General features: G+C 44.4%; 1 protein-coding gene across 4 annotated transcripts in view; it reads right to left on the reverse strand.

Moving 5' to 3' along the window:
• ZMIZ2 (zinc finger MIZ-type containing 2) overlaps positions 1–23,926 on the reverse strand; it is a 214,877-nt gene that overhangs the window by 165,635 nt on the left and 25,316 nt on the right. For 3 of the 4 annotated variants that reach the window (XM_030201743.1, XM_030201741.1, XM_030201744.1), the window contains exon 2: positions 8,062–8,113. The exons of the other annotated variant lie outside the window; for it this stretch is intronic. The gene's annotated coding sequence lies outside the window, so the exon portion shown is untranslated. The remainder of the gene's footprint in view (positions 1–8,061; positions 8,114–23,926) is intronic. 4 annotated transcript variants of the gene reach the window in all.

The following is a 23,926-nucleotide window of genomic DNA, read 5'->3' on the forward strand; positions in this document are numbered from 1 at the left end:
GGGCCATGGCAGGGAGGCAGGCCAAAATGTGTACCCCCCTACTCTGGGCTCTGGTCCCCTCCCACTTCGAGGTTTGGCTACGCCCCTAATTAGAACAGGTCTAGCCCAAAACATCTAGATTTTAGCACTGCACATTTTTGCTTTGTTCCATTATGGTAGAAAAATGTCCGTTAGGAATGCCCAAATGCCACCTCAAGCACGCTTCCTGCATAGAAAAACATCATAAAAATGTGTTTCAAAAATAGCAATTTAGACGTTTTGTGAAAAAAGACCAACTAAATGCCGCTTTGTTCTGCTTTTTGGATGTTTTTCTCTTTTGAATATAAGTCCCTTGGTAATTAAAATGGATTCCTTTTCTTCTGTCCGATTGTAATTTTTCAGCAGATAATAAAAGGTTTAGTTGAAAGCTCCTCATAACTATGCCTACCCCCGTCAGAGCTCCACGCAAGTACCACTCATGCATGTACAAATGAAGATAGCACGAACAGCTGAAGAGTGGACACAGATTTTTTAAAACAGATCACGGCCATAATAAAACAGAAGACATGTTCCCAAGAGTGTACAAATAATAATCAGAAATACATGTGCAATAAATTGAGAGAAAACACTAAAAGAGACTCTACAGGCACACAGTAAAGTTATGAGCCAAGAAGACTGATATTTTGAGCTCTCTGGCTAGCAAAAGATTTTACAGATAACACATAAAAAGAAGAGCTTATAATCAGGAACAGATGATTGTTACCCACTATGAGGCTTATTTTCAAAGCACTTAGCCTCCCAAAGTTCCATAGAAACCTATGGAACTTAGCCTCCCAAAGTGCTTTGAAAATATGCCTCTATGTGACCTTTTCAAACAGTTCTCAGTGTTCATATGGCATTTAATAAAAAAAAAAAAAAAAACCCCAGCTCCCTCCAAGAGTAACCTCAAGTTGCCATGGAGGGGGAGGGGGAGGACAGAGAGCAACCAGGCAGAGATAACAAAACAAGGGTAAGTTGGGAATTTCCAGGAAACATCCACAAACTCAGCACCAGGAAAAAAAAAAAAAAATCTTCTGCCTACACTTGTCTACCTTGACACTCTATGTTCTGTAGCCTAATGGCTAGTGCAGCGGCTGAGGGACAGAATTTGATTTCTACTGTAGCTCCTTGTGACTCTGGGCAAGTCACTTAACCCTCTATGGCCTCAGGTACAACATAAGTACCTGTGTATAATACATAAACCACTTTGCAACCAAAAAAGGCGGTATATTAAATCCAATTCCCTCTCCCCTTCTCTCACATTTCAGGACTCCAGAAATCAGTTTTGCTGACATGCAGGTATGGTAATGTGCTCTGTACAGCCAAATCAGCTGCTGAAAAGCAGGCTGTGTTTACCTTATGTCATACCAAATGGCAGCAGCAGACCTCCAGCACACTGAAATCTTGTTGTCAAGCAAGCCACACACTGAACTTGACACTCTTCCAAGTTCTTCCTAGGATACACTTACTCGACACAGAGCTGATCAGTATTAAAGAGAGAGTCTCAACTGTGGCTCCCTGACACTCCATGTTCTGTGAACGGGTGCTAGAGCAGTAGACAGAAGGAACCCTTCCCCCAGACCCCAACTGCGCATAAGCTGTAAGGAATGTATTTATAAAAAGAACTACCAAATCTTTTCCAAGGATGACCACAGTGCTGGCTAGACCACAGAATCTCTCTCCTCAATGCAAGTTTTCCTTTTGAAAACAAGAACAGTAGTTCAATAACTTGTCCTAGGGGAGCACTAATCAGTCAAGCTTTCAGGATATCCACAAAAATCATGCATGAGATAAACCTGCATGCAATGCAGGCACTGTATGCATTCTTTCATGCATATTCATTTTTGATATCCTGAACATTTGACTGGCTGCTGCTTCCCCAAGACAGGTCTGAGAATTGCAGAAATAGAAAAGGCAGTTCTGATGGTTAAGTGTTGTGCACTACCATGTGAAAGGTGCTGGATTCAAGTCTCAGGTTTCATGTTGGGGCTTCCCAGATTGGTTGGGATGCATTCATAGCCCCTGGGGAAAGGGAGCCAGGGTCACTGCTTAAGGGCAACATCAAGTGGCAGAGTTCAGGAAGCAGTGCTGCTGCATGGCCTGCTCTCTCCCAGCCAAGGACTGTGTGTGAGTGTGAGTGTGAGTGTGTGTGTGTGTTGGGCTTTGAATCAAGGTCTCAAGCCCAGTTCTAAGTGAGCTGAAACATCTATAGCAGCAGCAGGAAATAAACTAAACCACTAAAATATAAAAATATAAATAGTGCATAAGTAACCCAGAATGAAACTGCTGCTCTTTAGCTACCCAAGACATCCATCTTGTTCCCAACACCCAGAAGTGCATGTGACATCAGCTCATTATCTAATGCAGGTCAGGCTGGCATCAATACCACCTCCTGCAGCTAGACCTAAGATGGCCACAAAGCAGGAAAACAGTTCTTATCTGAAATTTGCAATTTGCTTCAGACAAAATGAAAGAATTAAAGTCCACACAGTCAGACCTAGAACTATCTCACAAGAAAATGAGGAAGCCTCAATGTCAAGCTGGGAGGCACAAAACATTTTGATCATCATTCCCCACTCCCTGGAATTATTCTGGAGGATTTTATACATAAAATGTCAAAGAAATTATGAACAGACTACTGTTGAGAATAGGTCAGAACATATTCCAGAGAAGAGAGAATCTGCTCCAATCTATGGCCTTCACAGTGACCATCAGCCTGTGACACAAGAAGAAAACATTTTGTCTTGTAAAACTGGTTGCCAAGGAAATATACCTTGTAGTCTCAAATGATTTAAATGGCATTTCTTCCATTGTGGGCTAATAGTCCCTTTGCAGATCGTCTTTATTTGCATGAACTGAGTGAGAACTAAGCTTGCTGAGGGTGCCAGCATGGGTGGCTGGGAGAGCTGCCACTATCATGACTGTCTGAGGGGAGTTACGGCCATCTTCAGAGGTCTTCAGACCCCAGCCAGCTACACCAAGGGTGCACCACTACTGGGTGAGCCTCAGCTACCCACCCATGGCTATGCCCCTTCCTGCTACATAAGGAGAAGGCCATGAGTGGGAAAGCGCAGGGTACAAATGTAACAAAAATAAAAAATATTCCATTTAAAGGCTTTTTTTTTTGCTGTGGTTCAAAGGGACAAGGTGTCAGACCCAGGTGTTCGGGAAGCTCTCAGATCCCTTGCTGACGCTCATCGTGGACTCTTCCTAAAGCATCCCTGCCAAGCCTTGCCAGGTCAAGCAGGACACAGCCTAGGGCCCCAGCACCATAAGGCCACCCCCCCCCCCCCAGGTGAAGCTAAGTGATGTCATGAAGGAATACTTTCATGTCACCTGTCACTAGCTGGATCCAGTCTTAGCCTCTGCTCTGGGCCCCATCTGTTTAAACATTAGCCCTGCTGGTGCCAAGGTCCAAAGAAAAAAAACACCATGGTTAAAATCTTCTCAAGTGGCTGCTCTCCTCCAACAATGAAGAGATCAGTGGGCATTCTGTAAAGCCCTGTAAGGCATTAGGTGGTGGCAACCAGTATAATTGCTGAGGGTCCCCATGCCATCCATCACAAACATAATTCCACAACACTAGCAATACCCACACTTCTACCCCTTCCCCACATCTCTTACTATTGTCTTAATCTATGTAACTATCCACCTTATAATCGAAAGAGAAAAACGCCTAGATTTCGACCCAAATCGGGAGATAGACGTTTATCTCACAAAAACGAATAAATCGGTATAATCGAAAGCCGATTTTGGACGTTTTCAACTGCACTCCGTCGCGGATGCGGACAAAGTTGATGGGGGCGTGTCAGAGGTGTGGCGAAGGTGGAACTGGGGCGTGGTTATCGGCCGAGGAGAGATGTACGCGTTAGGGCGATAATCGAAAAAATAAAGGCGTTTTTAGCGAACATTTAGGACATTTTTGTTGGACCCTTTTTTCACACGAACAGGTCCCAAAAAAGTGCTCTAAATGACCAGATGACCATCGGAGGGAATCGGGGATGACCTCCCCTGACTCCCCCAGTGGTCACTAACCCCCTCCCACCACAAAAAAATGATGTTTCACAACTTTTTATTTTCACCATCAAATGTCATACCCACCTCCCTGGCAGCAGTATGCAGGTCCCTGGAGCAGTTGTTAGGGGGTGCAGTGGACTTCAGGCAGGTGGACCCAGGCCCATCCCCCCCTACCTGTTACAATTGTGCTGCTTAATGCTTATTAGTCGTCCAACCCCCCCAAACCCACTGTACCCACATGTAGGTGCCCCCCTTCACCCCTTAGGGCTATAATAATGGTGTAGACTTGTGGGCAGTGGGTTTTGAGGGGGATTTGGGGGGCTCAACACACAAGGGAAGGGTGCTATGCACCTGGGAGCTCTTTTACCTTTTTTTTTGTTTTTGTAAAAGTGCCCCCTAGGGTGCCCGGTTGGTGTCCTGGCATGTGAGGGGGACCAGTGCACTACGAATCCTGGCCCCTCCCACGAACAAATGCCTTGGATTTATTCGTTTTTGAGCTGGGCGCTTTCATTTTCCATTATCGCTGAAAAACAAAAACGCCCAGCTCACAAATTGTCGAATAAAACATGGACGTCTATTTTTTGCGAAAATACTGTTCGGTCCGCCCCTTCACGGACCCGTTCTTGGAGATAAACGTTTTCGTTTGATTATGCCCCTCCACGTCATCTCTACAACACTCTGTTCCAAACTCTGTATCATCCCTGCGATACTTTGTACAATTCTTTGTAAACTGCACTGAACCTACTCTATGTAATTATGTCATCTCGTTGATACATTGTCCCCAAATCTGTACTATCTCCGTGATGTACCACACTTTGTAAGTCGCACTGAACCTGCTATCGAGCGGGAAAGAGCGGGGTATAAATGCCACAAATAATAATAATAATAATCTCAAGCAGAAGGAAGCACAGCCTGAAGGGAGCGCTTTGGGATCCCCTCCCCAGTTTCTGTCCTGGGCCCCTGCATATCTTACACCAGCTCCGTAGATATGAATTGCCAACGTCTGTGTGTGGGAGGGGGGAACAGATGTCCTCTTTTTTTTTTTTCTAACTGTATCTACATGATAATTTATTTATTTATTATATTTGTATCCCGCACTTTCCCACTAAAAGCAGGCTCAATGCGGCTTACATAGTAATAGGTAACACAGAATTTTGTTATGTAAAGTAGGAAATTAAGTATAACATAATAGAAGGAAGGGTCGTAAATGGATGGGTAGGTAGGTAGAGATAGGTGATAGAGAGAGGAGGGTAAGGTGGGAGATTGATTGTGTGACAGGAGAACTGAATCAGGGACCAGCTATGGACGTAATCTACTTAGATTTCAGCAAAGCTTTTGACATGGTTCCCCACAGGAGGCTCTTAAATAAACTGGATGGGCTGAAGATAGGACCCGAAATGGTGAACTGGATTAGGAACTGGTTGACGGACAGAAGTCAGAGGGTGGTGGTGAATGGAATTCGCTCGGAGGAGGGAAAGGTGAGTAGTGGTGTGCCTCAAGGATCGGTGCTGGGACCGATTCTGTTCAATATATTTGTGAGTGACATTGCCGAAGGGTTAGAAGGTAAAGTTTGCCTATTTGCGGATGATACTAAGATCTGTAATAGAGTGGACACCCGGGAGGGAGTGGAAAATATGAAAAAGGATCTGAGGAAGCTAGAAGAATGGTCTAAGGTTTGGCAATTAAAATTCAATGCGAAGAAATGCAAAGTGATGCACTTAGGGAATAGAAATCCTCGGGAGACGTATGTGTTAGGCGGGGAGAATCTGATAGGTACAGACGGGGAGAGGGATCTTGGGGTGATAGTATCTGAGGATCTGAAGGCAACGAAACAGTGTGACAAGGCGGTGGCCGTAGCTAGAAGGTTGTTAGGCTGTATAGAGAAAGGTGTGACCAGCAGAAGAAAGGAGGTGTTGATGCCCCGGTATAAGTCGTTGGTGAGGCCCCACCTAGAGTATTGTGTTCAGTTTTGGAAGCCGTATCTTGCGAAGGATGTAAAAAGAATTGAAGCGGTGCAAAGAAAAGCTACGAGAATGGTAAGGGATTTGCGTTACAAGATGTATGAGCAGAGACTTGATAACCTGAACATGTATACTCTGGAAGAAAGGAGAAACAGGGGTGATATGATACAGACGTTCAAATATTTGAAAAGTATTAATCCGCAAAGGAACCTTTTCTGGAGGTGCGAAGGCGGTAGAACGAGAGGACATGAAATGAGATTGAAGGGGGGCAGACTCAAGAAAAATGTCATGAAGTATTTTTTCACGGAGAGAGTAGTGGATGCTTGGAATGCCCTCCTGCGGGAGGTGATGGAAATGAAAACGGTAACAGAATTCAAACACGCGTGGGATAAACATAAAGGAATCCTGTTCAGAAGGAATGGATCCTAAGGAGCTTAGCCGAGATTGGGTGGCAGAGCCGGTGGCGGGAGGCGGGGATAGTGCTGGGCAGACTTATACGGTCTGTGCCAGAGCCGGTGGTGGGAGGCAGGGCTGGTGGTTGGGAGGCGGGGATAGTGCTGGGCAGACTTACACGGTCTGTGCCCTGAAAAGGACAGGTACAAATCAAGGTAAGGTATACACAAAAAGTAGCGCATATGAGTTTATCTTGTAGGGCAGACTGGATGGACCATGCAGGTCTTTTTCTGCCGTCATTTACTATGTTACTATGTCGTTAGGAAGAGTTCCACAGAAGTTAGTATCAGTTTTGCTTTTAAGCTTACAAACTGAAATGTGGACACTCTGTCATATAACTCACTCTTACATGGCAGAGAGAGTGTGCTGTGGGACCAGTCACATTGCCATGTAAGCGACAAGATCCCATTACACCAGATCATTTAAACCAATAAAACCTGTCCCAAAAGGCACCAACACTCCAGCAGTGGAGAATCCAAATTATACAACTATTGCATTTGTAACGAATAGACATGCATGCTGACCTGGCGAAAGGGGGAAAATTATTTGAGCGAAGATGGGCCCCATTTTGGAGAATAATGACACCGGCAGCCCGTAGTAGACTACTTAATATGTAATAGTTTATTGGACATTGAGAAATATGCAACAAGAGACATGCCCTAATTTTCCTGAGTTCATGGGGAGGGGGGGAAAAGGGGGAAGGGAGGGAAGGGATAAACTGAAATACAGTATAAAAGGAAAAGAAAAGTACAGATTGTCAGTCAATGCACAGTTGTTGGTTTTTCTCTTGATGTGCTAATAAAGATGATTTAAGCATAAACCAATAAAACTTGAGATGGTTTTGTATGACCTATCTAAGCCTTCCTCCATGTTCACCTCTGGCTCATAGCTGCTGAGCTATGCCAAGCACAAAATAGATTCAAACCGGGTGCCCCCTGCTAAAAACACATACAGCCCATGCCCAGGGGAAAGTAACCAATACATGCTCTGTATCCTTCCCCAATTCTGCTATACATATGCTTTCTCCATGCCGCAGGACTACACTATGCATCCCACAGGGAGTTAGAACACTAAGACTGATTGGAACATGCACACCCATCTGCTACAATCCAGGTTTATCTAGAAACAGCGACATCTCCGACTCCTACCGGATTTACAGACGACAGTGACAATTGCTACTTTGACATTCTAATTGCTCTTACTACTCAAATGATTCTGGAAATTGGAAAACTGCCTCACATTTAAATTCCACATTCTGGGTGCATTCTCTCTTCCAAATCTTTAAATCTGAACTGAAATCAAATAAATATAAGAAAATCAAAGAGAATTGGAAACCAATAGAATTATTTTTAGCCCAATCCGATCCTCATTGACATAAAATTTACAAATATAACAATGTAACTTAATTACTGTATAACTTTTCGTTATATTGTCCTTCCTACTGCAAGCCTGCTATAATTTCACTGAGTGTTCTCATCATTCTATTGATGCTATGATTTCATCTGAATTCAGTTTTTGTCATTCTAGACTTCTGCTATTGTTCAACAGTTACGTATATTTTTATAAAATGAATAAAAATGTTTGAACTCAATAGTGGAAAATAGGAACTCACTTATTCTGTGTTTGGAGAGGTCGGGGGAGTACAGAGGACCGTCTCAAAGAATCTGTCAAAAAAATGAATTCACGTTTAAAATCAGGAGAATCCACTTCACAGTTCATATCATTTTTATTTATTGCATTTGTACCCCACATTATCCCACCTATTTGCAGGCTCATATCATGCGAACAGGCCAGTGTCTGATTTAAACTGTTGCATCTCCTGTGGGATCTGCTTGAAAAGAATTTGGTACTCCCTTCACAACTGCTGAAAAATATCAGCAGGTACAGAGTGGCTCCAACAGCCAAGGGGTAAGAGCAGATTTCCAGGACACTGCAGTGCTTAACCCACAGAAGACATTTCAACACTCAAGTCTCTGGCTTCAGTACTGCAGAATTCCTGAGCAGCCACATAATCAGCAACAGACAGAGATCTGGAGATATTCAGCCCTGCTGGGCTGTGAAGGAGATATGCAGGGCCAGCTCATGGGGTCCCAGGCAGATGGCCTCCCCCAGGCGGGGCAGGCGGGCGTGATTTTATGCACGCCTCCAAACTTCAGAGAACAGAGGTGCCAACTGTTACCACAGTAACAGATCTCCCCTGACCTTGCAGGCCTGGTTTTGCCCTGGCTGCTCCACATACTTCAGAACACTTGTGCTTACAAGTCACCTTTTCTCTCTTTCAACAGGTCCACAGTTTATACAGAAAATCAGGACTAACTACAAACAAATCCCAGCTCGGTGCATTCTGGTCCTTCGCTGGCCCTACCTAACCTTATTTTAACTTGCCTGGAATAACACCATGCTCCCCACAAGTGGTTAGAGCAGCAGGCTGGGTACCAGGAAAGTTAAAAATCAAATCCTGTTTCTTCCAAAGATGCTCATCATGACCTTGAAAAATTTTACTTCACCCTCCAGTGCCTGAGGTAAAAACTTAGGACTAGATTATGTGTTAATGAAATTTAATGTATACTATTACCCCGAGCCCTGCATTACTCTCAGTGGAGTCTATTTACTAAGTAAGTGCATAAAGCACTTTACTTTGCACCTGTGTGCTTTAAAACGCAAACTAGCAAAGCTAGCTCTCATACTGCAAGCCCACTGGGGCACTGTAACACGCTTTGAGTGTACAGATTTAGAAAGATCATCTGTTTCAATCCACTCCTGGTATCTGTGCTCTCAGCATCACGTCCTGTGTTTGGTCAATGCCCTTGCCCTATCATCTTGGAATGTCTCTCAAATCTTAGTTTTCTGGAACAGGGCAGAGGTAATAAAACCAGAACTGGAGCCTTGCCGGAGAAGAAAGGGAAGTTTGGCTGAGGGCACTACTCAGACAGCCTCCCAGATTAACCCCGTGTGCAGAAAAAAAAAGAGAGAGAGAGAGACCCAGGGCTGTCAGTCTCATATGACTGCCAGCACACAGACATGGAGTAATACTTTTGACATTCCTGTGGTTGTACCAGCAGCAGTTTACAGCTTTTCACATGGCCAGACTACAGCTCTGCTATTTCTCTGGGCCAAACCTATGATATAAGAGAAAGTAATCTATCACAGGAGAAAACCTACCCCTTCGCCCCGGGCTTGGGAAGTACTTTTTTTGGGCCGGCTGATCTCTCTTGACCCTTATATCTTAAGCCCACTTTGAAAATACTGCAGTCCTTCCCGGGGGGGGGGGGGGGCAGGGGTGTAGCCACTTTCAGCTCAGATCACCCAGCAGCAGCACATCCTTGGTGTCACTGGCGGGGATCCCCAAGTGCTGCCAGCTGAACACACAGAAAACCCACCACAACTCTCCTCAGTCAAACTCAGCAGTCAGCCACAGCGTTCCTGAGCCGCTGACGCTGGCACCCCGTGCAGTCTCAGTTCATGCATGAGTGGCGGAGTAGCCTAATGGTTAGAGCACTGGTCTTGACAACCAGAGGTGGCTTGTTCAAATCCCACTGCTGCTCCTTGTGATCTTGGGCAAATCATTTAAGCAAAAGCAGGACTGGGTTTAGGTTCACTTGAGTATGGCAAGCCTAACCTGACACACTGTGCAATTCAGTTTCAGACTGGAATATACAGCATTTTATGCCCAGAGCTGGAGAGAAAACATATGGGGAGGGGCAGGAGAAGCAAAGCCACACCAAAACTGTAACTTATAAAAAAGAACTAAAAATAACCCCACACAGGGTTCCTCCAGGCTTCTAATCACCCCCTTCTCCGGAAGCAGAAAGTGAACACATTCAAACTGCTCCCTTCAGGCCCACACCCCAGCCTCTGCATTGTGGTCTGCATTTCCCCCTCAGGCCCTCGGCCCTTCCATCCTATTCTCTAGCTTTAGATCCTCCACCCACCTCCTCCTCTTCCTCTAGCTCGTGTCCCCCTCCCATCCTTGCCTCAGAGCTCCTCCCAGAATCAGACCAGGGGAATTTTTCTCTCCCAACATGTAGATCACATCACTAAAGCGACTTTTCTTTCTCTATCAGGGTTCTGGGGTTTTTACTTATCAAAGAGGATGAAAAAGCCAAGATGTAAGATCAGACCACACACTGGTAGCCATGTCCCCTGGGAAAAGGAGACACAGGACGCTCCCTTTTCTGATTGTAAATGGAGAAATCACTAGCCAAGCAAAAAACTTTGCCCTTCCCCCCACACAACAAAGTCATTTTAAAAATAGGTCGAAAGAGCTCTGTGGAGCCTGGGCTACTGTCAAAGATGGGGACTTATCCAGCGATTTCACACACCTTAAAAGCAGACTGTCTGTAGCCATTATGGGCCAAAGCTTTAATGCAGCCAACTTGCTTTCCATTTCACGTTGAAAGGCTGATCCAACACTGGCTTCACCCCAGCAGGTTTGTAGTTGCTGCTTCCCTGAGAAAGCCTTACAGTACCAGTCCATTAAAGCAATGAAGGTACAAAAAAAAACAAAAAACTCAATGCGTGGATGAGACGATGGTGCAGGGAGGAGGGCTTTAGATTTGTTAGGAACTGGGCAACATTCTGGGGAAGGGGGAGCCTATTCCGAAAGGATGGGCTCCATCTTAACCAGAGTGGGACCAGGCTGCTGGCATCGGCGTTTAAGAAGGAGATAGAGCAGCTTTTAAACTAGAAATGGGGGGAAGGCCGACAGTCGCTCAAAAGAGCATGGTTCGGGATAAGGTATCTTTCAAAGATATCACCATAACAGGGAAGATAGAGTATCCTGATAGTGAGGTTGCAAAAGAGATTGTAGTAGATCGGGTATCTTTAAATAACAATAAAAATCAGACAAAAGATTGCCAATTAATACTGTCAAGTACTAAGCATGATGTACTTAGGAACAACAAACATAGTTTGAAATGTCTATATGCGAATGCCAGGAGCCTAAGAAATAAGATGGGGGAGTTAGAATATATTGCACTAAATGAAAAATTAGATATAATAGGCATCTCTGAGACCTGGTGGAAGGAGGATAACCAGTGGGACACTGTCATACCGGGGTACAAATTATATCGTAGTGATAGGGTGAATCGGATTGGTGGAGGGGTAGCATTGTATATTAACGAGAGCCTTGAATCAAATAGATTGAAAATTCTGCAGGAAGCAAAACACTCCTTGGAATCACTGTGGATTGAAATTCCATGTGCAAAGGGGAAAAGGATAGTGATAGGAGTGTACTACCGTCCGCCTGGCCAGGACGAACAGACGGATGCGGAAATGTTAAAGGAAATCAGGGACGCAAACAAACTGGGCAACACAATAATAATGGGGGATTTCAATTACCCGCATATAGACTGGGGTAATGTAACATCTGTACACGCAAGGGACATAAGATTTCTTGATGAAATCAAGGACAGCTTCATGGAACAGCTAGTTCAGGAGCCGACAAGAGAAGGAAAAATACTAGACTTAGTCCTTAGTGGTGCTCATGATCTAGTGCAGGGGGTAACGATACGAGGGCCGCTTGATAACAGTGATCATAATATGATCGGTTTTGATATTGGCATTGAAGGAAGTGAAACTAGGAAATCAAGTACGCTAGCGTTTAACTATAGAAAAGGTGATTACGACAAAATGAGAAAAATGGTGAAAAAAAGACTGAAAGGAGCAGCTCGCAGAGTAAAAAACTTGCATCAGGCGTGGATGCTGTTTAAAACGCCATCCTGGAGGTTCAGGACAAATATATTCCACGTATTAGAAAAAAGGGAAAAAAGACTAAACGTCAGCCGGCGTGGCTAAACAGTAAGATAAAGGAAATCATTAGAGCCAAAAAACAATCCTTCAGAAAGTGGAGAAGAGAACCAACTGAAAGTAACAGGATAGATCATAAGGAATGCCAAGCCAAATGCAAAGCGGAGATAAGGAGGGCAAAAAAGGACTTTGAGAAGAAATTAGCGTTGGAAGCAAAATACATAGTAAAAACTTTTTAGATACATTAAAAGCAGGAAACCGGCCAAAGAGTCGGTTGGGCCGCTGGACGAAAATGGTGTTAAAGGGGCGATCAAGGAGGACAAAGCCGTAGCGGAGAAATTAAACGAATTCTTTGCTTCGGTCTTCACCGAGGAGGATTTGGGGGGGACACCGGTGCCGGAAAGAATATTTGAAGCGGGGGAATCGGAGAAACTAAACAAATTCTCTGTAACCTTGGAGGATGTAATGGGTCAGTTCAGCAAGCTGAAGAGTAGTAAATCACCGGGACCTGATGGTATTCATCCCAGAGTATTAATAGAACTAAAAAATGAACTTGCGGAGCTACTGTTAGAAATATGCAATCTGTCCCTAAAATCGAGTGTAATACCGGAAGACTGGAGGGTAGCCAATGTTACTCCGATTTTTAAGAAGGGTTCCAGAGGAGATCCGGGAAATTATAGACCGGTGAGTCTGACGTCGGTGCCGGGCAAGATGGTGGAGGCTATTATTAAGAATAAAATTGCAGAGCATATACAAAAACATGGACTGATTAGACAAAGTCAGCACGGATTTAGTGAAGGGAAGTCTTGCCTCACCAATCTAATGCATTTTTTTGAGGGGGTAAGCAAACATGTGGACAATGGGGAGCCGGTTGATATTGTATATCTGGATTTTCAGAAGGCGTTTGACAAAGTGCCGCACGAAAGACTCCTGAAGAAATTGCAGAGTCATGGAATCGGAGGTAGGGTATTATTATGGATTAAGAACTGGTTGAAAGATAGGAAGCAGAGAGTAGGATTGCGTGGCCAGTATTCTCAGTGGAGGAGGGTAGTTAGTGGGGTCCCGCAGGGGTCTGTGCTGGGTCCGTTGCTTTTTAATGTATTTATAAATGACCTAGAGATGGGAATAACTAGTGAGGTAATTAAATTCGCCGATGACACAAAATTATTCAGGGTCGTCAAGTCGCAGGAGGAATGTGAACGATTACAGGAGGACCTTGCGAGACTGGGAGAATGGGCGTGCAAGTGGCAGATGAAGTTCAATGTTGACAAGTGCAAAGTGATGCATGTGGGTAAGAGGAACCCGAATTATAGCTACGTCTTGCAAGGTTCCGCGTTAGGAGTTACGGATCAAGAAAGGGATCTGGGTGTCGTCGTCGATGATACGCTGAAACCTTCTGCTCAGTGTGCTGCTGCGGCTAGGAAAGCGAATAGAATGTTGGGTGTTATTAAGAAGGGTATGGAGTCCAGGTGTGCGGATGTTATAATGCCGTTGTATCGCTCCATGGTGCGACCGCACCTGGAGTATTGTGTTCAGTACTGGTCTCCGTATCTCAAAAAAGATATAGTAGAATTGGAAAAGGTACAGCGAAGGGCGACGAAAATGATAGTGGGGATGGGACGACTTTCCTATGAAGAGAGGCTGAGAAGGCTAGGGCTTTTCAGCTTGGAGAAGAGACGGCTGAGGGGAGATATGATAGAAGTGTATAAAATAATGAGTGGAATGGATCGGGTGGATGTGAAGCGACTGTTCACGCTATCCAAAAATACTAGGACTAGAGGGCATGAGTTGAAGCTACAGTGTGGTAAATTTAAAACGAATCGGAGAAAATTTTTCTTCACCCAACGTGTAATTAGACTCTGGAATTCATTGCCGGAGAACGTGGTACGGGCGGTTAGCTTGACGGAGTTTAAAAAGGGGTTAGATAGATTCCTAAAGGACAAGTCCATAGACCGCTATTAAATGGACTGGAAAAATTCCTCATCTTTAGGTACAACTTGTCTGGAATGTTTTTACGTTTGGGGAGCGTGCCAGGTGCCCTTGACCTGGATTGGCCACTGTCGGTGACAGGATGCTGGGCTAGATGGACCTTTGGTCTTTCCCAGTATGGCACTACTTATGTACTTATGTACTTATGACTGACTCAAGCTTGTCTCTTGTCACATGGAGTTTTCTAGGAGCCCCTAAGTCCAGATCCTGGTTAGAATATTCAGTACCTGTCAGTGGTTCTCAATCCAGTTCTCAGGACACACCCAGCCAGTCAGGTTTTCAGAATATCCACAAGGAATATGCATGAGATAAATTTGCATGCACTACCTCCATTGTATGCAGATCTCTCTCATACCTACTCATGGAAGGTAATCTGACTGGCTGGGTGTGTCCTGGTTGAGAACCCCTGGTACCTGTGCATGTGACCTGATATCCAAATCACATGATCACAAACACTTGGAAACTCCTCTAATCACCAAAAGTATGATGAGAAGGACTGCACCAAAATTTCATGTGTTCCTCTCAGCCCAAATACCATTCATAAACCATGAATTAGTACAAACAGCCCCCTCCCGAAAACAAACATACATGCACACAAATAGGACAATTAAACTCAACCTCAGCATCAGAAGGTTTAAAAAAGAAAAGACTGCACCCTGCCTGGGAAAAATAATAGGAAAACAGGCAGTTTTTCAAGAATTTCTTACTACTAAAAATAAGGCTATGATTGTTTATTTTTAAGCAAAACATTAAAAAGGCAATTTTATAACTATGCTTATGGAAATAGTATGTGTATACTTTTCCTTGTCCTGGTACGAGCACATTTTTAAACAACAGTGTGGGTGTACTTCCACTTTCAAAATTACCCCTACAAATGTGTGCATATATTTACACCTGCTCTTTGGTACACACAAATTCCCCGGCTTAGTTTATCAACATGCAAACATATTTTATAAAGCATAGGTGTAAACAATAACCCTTTGCCTACCCTGCCTCCACCTAATTCACAGACTGCACTGAATATAAGATTACAAAATATCAGGCAGATAATTTTAGAAAAGCCTATTTCTACACTGAAACACTGTTACCCATGGAAATGTCTTTTAAATTTACTCCCTAACTACACAGGGCCAAACTTTTCAAAATGATTAAGGATGCTAAAAAAAAACATGAATTACCCCTCCCTGGACACAATAAAGAAGTTTGCTCAATACTGGGTGTGCTCAAGCACCCACATTCAGTTACATTCTTAGAAAGTGGGAACAGAGTTTGCTGCATGGACCTGGGGTAGGATACGAGTGCCCAAAGAGCACACATGAAAAAGGAAAACCCCAGGCCCTGATGGATTTCAGCAACTAGAGCATCAGAGCCAGCAGATGTCACTGGATGTTGGGACTATAGTTTTCACTTTTTGACAGTCTACATACTATACTCAACCCTTTCTCCTCCACTTTTTACTGGCCCTTTCAAGCTCTCCTTGGTTTCTGTCAGAATCAGTGGCGTGGGGCCTGGGCCCCCATAGATTTGGCCCTGGACCCCCCTCCCGCCGGCAACCCGCTGTCGCTGTCGCCTGCCTTTGCTGGCGGGGGACCCCAACCCCCGCCAGCCGAGGTCCTCTTCTTCTCGCAAAAGGCTTCCTTCTGTTTCTGACGCCCTGCACGTACAACGTGCAGGAAATCCGATTCACAGAACGAAGCAATCTGCAAGGCTTCGTTCTGTGAGTCTGACGTCCTGCACGTACAACGTGCAGGAGGTCAGAAACAGAAGGAAGCCTTTTGCGAGAAGAAGAGGAAGGGTCGAGAGGGTCGGAGGCGGGGGGGGGGGGGCAAAGTCGGCAATGGCGAAGGGGGGGTCGGCGCCGCTGGGGGAGGGGGCTAAAATGTGCCCCCTCACCTCGGGCTCTGGACCCTTCTCCCGCCGAAGTCTGGCTACGCCCCTGAGAATCCAAACCCATTTTCCTTCAGTCCAAGAACAAATATCAAATGTATTTTGTAGTACACAGGAAAGTGGCCCTGGATTCTCCTAACTAGCATTGTGTTGGTCCTATAGAAATGTATAGCAGGGCAGTCTATGAATCATGCAGAGTGACTCAGGTTTGATCCCCAGCTCAAGTCTTCTGCATAGGTAGGTCCCAGTCATCATGCAATGGTGACACCTAGGGGGTAAGTTCATAGCAGAGGATCTGTGTGAAGAGTTTATAAAGTAACTATATTATGCCTATGTGCCATTGTAAAATGTGGTTATATAATGGCCCCCAGTAGCACACAAATTCTCTCTTGTAAATATACACTTGCACCAAAGAAGGTATCGCTGTGTGTTACTCCATGTGTGCTAGCTGAAATCCAGATCCTCTAGAGTAGCATTTTCTGAAATGCTACCCATTCCACACGCAGCCCAAGAGACAGGCAGAGCTCCGGAGTCTCAATGCATGGATGAGACGATGGTGCAGGGAGGAGGGTTTTAGATTTGTTAGGAACTGGGCAATATTCTGGGGAAGGGGGAGCCTATTCCGAAAGGATGGGCTCCACTTTAACCAAGGTGGGTCCAGGCTGCTGGCATCGGCATTTAAAAAGGAGATAGAGCAGCTTTTAAACTAGAAACGGGGGGGAAGGCCGACAGTCGCTCAAAAGCGTATGGTTTGGGATAAGGTATCTTTCAAAGATATCACCAAAACAGGGAAGATAGGTTATCCTGATACCGAGGTTGCAAAAGAGGCAGAAGTAGATCAGGTGTCCTTAAATAAAAATAAAAATCAGACAAAAGAATGCAAATTAATACTGTCAAGTACTAAGCATGATGTAAATAAGAACAAACAACATAGTTTGAAATGTCTATATGCGAATGCCAGGAACCTAAGAAATAAGATGGGAGAGTTAGAATATATTGCACTAAATGAAAAATTAGATATAATAGGCATCTCTGAGACCCGATGGAAGGAGGATAACCAGTGGGACACTGTCATACTAGGGTACAAATTATATCATATTGATAGGGTGGATCGAATTGGTGGAGGGGTAGCATTGTATATTAAGGAGAGCCTTAAACCAAATAGATTGAAAATTCTGCAGGAAACAAAACACGTCTTGGAATCACTATGGATTGAAATTCCATGTGTAAAGGGTATCAATAGAAATCAAACAAAATAAAACATGGAAAAGAAAATAAGATGATACCTTTTTTATTGGACATAACTAATACATTTCTTGATTAGCTTTCGAAGGTTGCCCTTCTTCGTCATGTGTAAAGGGGAAAGGATAGTGATAGGAGTGTACTACCGTCCGCCTGGCCAGAATGAACAGACGGATGCAGAAATGTTAAAGGAAATTAGGGACGCAAACAAACTGGGCAACACAATAATAATGGGTGATTTCAATTACCCCGATATTGACTGGGTAAATGTAACATCGGGGCATGCTAGGGAGATAAAATTCCTTGATGAAATCAAGGACAGCTTTATGAAGCAGCTGGTACAGGAGCCGACGAGAGAAGGAAAAATTCTAGACCTAGTCCTTAGTGGAGCACATGATCTGGTGCGGGAGGTAATGGTGCTGGGGCCGCTTGACAACAGTGAACATAATATGATCGGATTTGATATTAGCCTTGAAGTAAGATCAAATATGTTAGCGTTTAACTTAAAAAAAGGAGAATATGATAAAATGAGAAGACCGGTGAAAAAAAAACTTAGAGGAGCAGCTGCGAAGGTCAAAAATTTACATCAGGCATGGATGCTGTTCAAAAACACCATCCTGGAAGTCCAGACCAAATATATTCCGCGTATTAAAAAAGGAGGACGGAAGACCAAACGACAGCCGGCGTGGTTAAAAAGTGAGGTGAAGGAAGCTATTAGAGCTAAAAGAAAATCCTTCAGAAAATGGAAGAAGGAACCGACTGAAAATAATAAGAAACAGCATAAGGAATGTCAAGTCAAATGCAAAGCGCTGATAAGGAAGGCTAAGAGGGACTTCGAAAAAAAGATTGCGTTGGAGGCAAAAACACATAGTAAAATTCTTTTTTAGGTATATTAAAAGCAGGAAGCCGGCAAAAGAATTGGTTGGACCTCTAGATGACCGAGGAGTAAAAGGGGCGATCAGGGAAGACAAAGCTGTAGCGGAGAGATTAAATTAATTCTTTGCTTCGGTCTTCACTGAGGAAGGTTTGGGTGGGATACTGGTGCCAGAAATGGTATTCGAAGCTGACAAGTCGGAGAAACTTAATGAATTCTCTGTAAACCTGGAGGTGTAATGGGGCAGTTCTACAAACTGAAGAGTAGCAAATCTCCTGGACCGGATCGTATTCATCCCAGAGTACTGATAGAACTGAAAATGAGCTTGTGGAGCTATTGTTAGTAATATGTAATTTATCCTTAAATCGAGCTTGGTACCGGAAGATTGGAGGTTCCAGAGAAGATCCAGAAAATTATAGACCGGTGAGTCTGACGTCGGTGCCGGGCAAAATGGTAGACTATTATTAAGAGCAAAATTACACAGCATATTCAAAAGCATGGATTAATGAGACAAAGTCAACATGGATTTAGTGAAGGGAAATCTTGCCTCACCAATCTACTACATTTCTTTGAAGGGGTGAACAAACGTGGATAAAGGTGAGCCGGTTGATATTATGTATCTGGATTTTCAGAAAGCATTTGACAAAGTAACTCATGAAAGACTCCAGAGGAAATTGGAGAGTCATGGGATAGGAGGTATTGTTCTATTGTGGATTAAAAACTGGTTAAAAGATAGAAAACAGAGAGTAGGGTTAAATGGTCAGTAGTCTCAATGGAGAAGGGTAGTTAGTGGGGTTCCCCAGGGGTCTGTGCTGGGACTGCTGCTTTTTAACATATTTATAACTGACCTAGAGATGGGAGTAACTAGTGAGGTAATTAAATTTGCTGATGACACAAAGTTATTCAAAATCGTTAAATCACAGGAGGATTGTGAAAAATTACGAGACTGGGAGACTGGGCATCTAAATGGCAGATGATGTTTAGTGTGAGCAAGTGCAAAGTGAAGCATGTGGGAAAGAGGAACCCGAATTATAGCTACGTCATGTAAGGTTCCACGTTAGGAGTCACAGACCAAGAAAGGGATCTAGGTGTCATCGTTGATGATATGTTGAAACCTTCTGCTCAGTTTGCTGCTGCGGCTAGGAAAGCAAATAGAATGTTAGGTATTACTAGGAAAGGAATGGAAAACAAAAATGAGGACATTATAATGCCTTTGTATCGCTCTATGGTGCGACCGCACCTCAAATATTGTGTTCAATTCTGGTTGCCGCATCTGAAAAAAAGATATAGTGGAATTAGAAAAGGTGCAGAGAAGGGTGACGAAAATGATAAAGGGGATGGGACGACTTCCCTATGAGGAAAGGCTAAAGGGGCTAGGGCTCTTCAGCTTGGAGAAAAGGCAGCTGAGGGGAGATAAGATAGAGGTCTATAAAATAATGAGTGGAGTTGAACGGGTAAATGTGAAGCGTCTGTTTACGCTTTCCAAAAATACTAGGACTAGGGTGCATGCGATGAAGCTACAATGTAGTAAATTTAAAACGAATCGGAGAAAGTTTTTCTTCACTCAACGTGTAATTAAACTCTTGAATTCGTTGCCAAAGAAGGTGGTAAAGGCGGTTAGCTTAGCGGAGTTTTAAAAAGGTTTGGATGGCTTCCTAAAGGAAAAGTCCATAGACCATTATTAAATTGACTTGGGGAAAATCCACTATTTCTGGGATAAGCAGTATAAAATGTTTTGGGTTTTTTTGGGATATTGCCAGGTATTTGTGAACTGGATTGGCCACTGTTGGAAACAGGATGTTGGGCTTGATGGACCTTTGGTCTTTCCCAGTTTGGCAATACTTATGTATTTTATCAAATGTCTGTAAAATACAAATCCACTGCAGTTCTATCCAAGCTATACTGCTGAGAATGCCTACATGCAGACTGAGTAAAAGTAGGCACACAATCTTGCAATGCATCTACTTTTACGTGAATACACCCATACAAAATTTTATACCAACAAGCAGTAGAGGCTTAATCAAATTACCCACCTAATGGCCAGACTCATGGCCCATGACTGCAAGGTTTCCTGATGCATGGCTCCTGCTATAGCACCATGGCTGCAATGTCTGGACTAAAGTAAGTTAGGAAGGGATATCAAATGGAGAACCCCCCCCCCCCCCCACGTAGTTGTAAATAAAGGCTCATGGTGGCAGACCCCAGTCCTGACTGAACCAATAGCCCAAAAGGAGAAGGCGGAAAATATCCGGTAAAAAAAAAAACCCTTCCCCTCAAAAAACAAATCACAAAATTACAGCATCCAGAAAAATATACACAGAAAGGGTTTGATTATCCTATAATTTAAATATGTGAGCACTAATGCTACACCTGTGCTAGTTACTATCAGTGCCAACTTTTGGGGAGGTGATTTTACGGATGCCGCCACTAAGCTGCCACTCCTGCCACATGGCTTTTCACATCATGTAGCAGGTAAGAGATATAGGGGAGGGGGGGAGAGAGAAATAAGGAACTGCTTCTATCACTGACATGGGGGTGCCAGTTTCAGTTTTAGCCCTCACAACTATTATCATGATTTATACAATGAATTCTGTTCCACAGTGCTCACACAACCCTGTATTTAATATATGTGAACATATCAATTCCTGGAAAAATACAGTAATGGAGAAGCTGTCAGCAAATAAACACCTCTTGACCCAATCAACCTGCCCAGTTGTCCCTCCTGCCTACTGTACCCTCATGGATACTACTTTATTTTCAATCACCTCCTCTTTCTTGCCCCTATCAACCACTCTCTGGACTTCGGATGTGTCCACAGCATGCCAGAATTCTCAGGGCTGCTCAGTCACTAGGGCTGCAGAACTTGGAATTGGTTGGGGGCGATTGTGTGACCGGAGAGAAGCATTTAATGCTGCATCAGCATAGCAGTAGGCCTTTCAATACAAGCTGGTAGCCAAGGCCTGCCACATGATCCCACCCCTGTCTGAAGAAGGGGGATTGGGATGTAGCCATGCTTGAGTGTAGGCCTATGCTGATTCTCATTGCAGCTTTGAGCCCAGAGCAGGTAAGGTGGCAGTGGTGGTAGTAGGCCTGGCAGGGAGAAAGGAAGAGGGGAAAGATTAGGGTTACCATATTTTGTCCTCTGAAAAAGAGGACACATGTCATGCCCCTGCCCTGCCCCTGCCCACCCACACCACAACCCCTGCCACACCCACACCATGCCCCCCTGCCCCACCCACATCACACCCTCCCCTCCGAGTTCCAGCCCCTCCCTCCCTCTCCTCCCAGTTCCAGTCCCTGTCCTTCCCAGTTCCAAGCCCCTCCCCCCTCGAGTTCCAGGCCCTCTCCTCCCCTCCTCCCTTCCTTCCTTCCTTCGAGTTCCAGGCCCCCCTCCCTCTGAGTTTCAGGCCCCTCCTCTCCCTCCCTCCCTTCAAGTTCCAGGGTCCCCTCCCTCCAAGTTCCAGGGTCCCTCCCTCCCTTCAAGTTCCAGGGTCTCTCTCTCCTCCCTCCCTCCCTTCCCTCCTTCCTTCAAGTTCCAGGATCCCCCCTCCCCTCCGAATTTTACCCACCGAATTTTAAAGGTCATCGACGACATCGATCTAGTTATTCTTCCCTTACCTCAGGTTACGGCGGCGGCTAAGGGAGGTTGGCTGGCCACTGGCACACGAACAGACCAGACGCTGCAGTCTCGTTGTCTCTTCAGGAACCGGGGTTATTATGGCGGCGGCTGCAGGTGGAAGAAGGAGGCAGGCTGCACTAGCTGCAATGAAAAGCGCTGCGCCTGCGTGCAGGACTCGGAGGAATCAGCTGATCAGCAGGCAGGCTGGCTGACACATGCACAGACGCTGCAGCCTGCCTGCGTCGGCCCACGTTATAGGTCAGAGCAGAGGAGACAGGAAGGAGGAGTCAGGAGGACAGGTCGACGTCGACCGACTGAAGAAACACGGACAAATCCGGGAAATTAAGAAACCCGCCCGGACTCCCGACGGCGCCCTCAAAAAAAGGACATGTCCGGGGAAATCTGGACATATGGTAACCCTAGGAAAGATGCAGTGACCTGGGGAAGGAGAGGTAGAAAAGGGGAGATGAAGTGCTGGACACCTTGAGAGGGGAAGGGAGATGCAGGACATGTGGAGGGCATGAAAAGGAAGATACAGGACATGTGGGGGGAAGGGAAAGGGAGATAACGGATTATGGAGGTGCAGCTTGAGATGCCCTATGGAGGGGGAGGGGGAGGAACATAAGGCTGAAGATTTATTTACTCCTGAGTCTGAGCAGCCTTGAGAATTCTGTTTCTACCTCCTTTGCCTGAAGGCAGCCCCAGTTATCCCCCACCCTCTCTTGCTAAGAAAGTCCTATTTTCTGGGACCTCCCTACTCCAAATAAAGTATCAGGACCACTAGAACCTGAGCTTCTTTTTCTAGGGAAATGTTTCCTTCTGGCATTTTATTGAAGTTTGCTATCTTGGTAATCCTCTGAATCACAAAACAGAATGCACGTAAGGTGCAAAAGTAACCTTGCTGATATACATCACACAGTTCCTGTGTCCACAAAACTGAATAAATACTATTTCACAGTGTTGCAGGAATTGAGATAGGAATTTGTGATACTTCAGGAGTCAGACAGCACACACCAGTATGAGAGAGAAATCTTCTTTATTTGCCAGCAAACAAAGCAAGACATCAGTTCTAGCTCTCTTCTCCTCTCTCTCAGCTCTCTGTGTCTTTGTCTCAGCTCTCTCTTCTTATGCTGTCTTCTCCTTCTTCTGTCTGTTCCTTCTGTCCTTCTCTTTCTTCTGAGCTCCTTCTGACGTAAACTGCTTCTGCTCCCACTTAAATAGGGTCCTAAGCCCTCCTCCTAGCCTAGCCCAGCCCAGCCCCCTTACTCTCCAATTGGTTAAGGAATTAGATTGGCTACCTTGCCTCAACCAATCATTACTTTAAAATATCAGTTACATAGGTTCCAGACATCCTAAACTGACCTCTGACCTGGGGCCCCTTAAGCCAGACATTTGGGCTCCAGTCTCTTACATGTTATTATGATTGATTTCTCATATTCCTAGTACTAACTGCTAACTAAACTCTGGCATTCATTAAAGAGGTCAAAAGTCAATCTTACTTAATAGCATACATATATACTTTCAGGAGGCCAGTCCTACACTTAGCTATAATTAATCAAGGAGAAGAGAGCTGACTAGCCCTGACCTCTTTCACCTATCAGCTTCATACACAGAACCAGCCAGAACTGCAGAATAACTCAAAACACATGTTGGCCCCCCTTCACTGCAGCCTTAAACAGCAGACAAAGGATCATTTTAAAAGTAACACAGAGTTGAACAAACATCCTACATAGAATTATTAATTTACACAGAATACAACATATTCTAAAGTAAGCATTCTTATAAAACATATTCTACCTATCAAAAACTTGTAAATACTAATCTATTGCCTCTCTCTTTCTAAATAGTATTTTCTATCTAAGCATTTTAAACTACAATATATCTGGCTCATAATAAAATACATATGTGTTTGCTAGCATTCATTATTCACAAGGGTGAAAGGAATTCCTTTCTCTGACCTTTCCTAACCTTAGCTCGGCCAAGACTTTCAAATAATATGAACCATCTGGCATACCTTCACTTTAGTTGCAAAGTAAAAAGTTGAAATTTGAAATAAGAATTCAATTCAAATACCAAGCTTTTAACAGAATTAACCCTTCATATGATTTCTTATATATG

The sequence above is a fragment of the Microcaecilia unicolor genome, chromosome 4 (assembly GCF_901765095.1).
Source record: "Microcaecilia unicolor chromosome 4, aMicUni1.1, whole genome shotgun sequence".
Classification (NCBI taxonomy): Eukaryota; Metazoa; Chordata; class Amphibia; order Gymnophiona; family Siphonopidae; genus Microcaecilia; species Microcaecilia unicolor.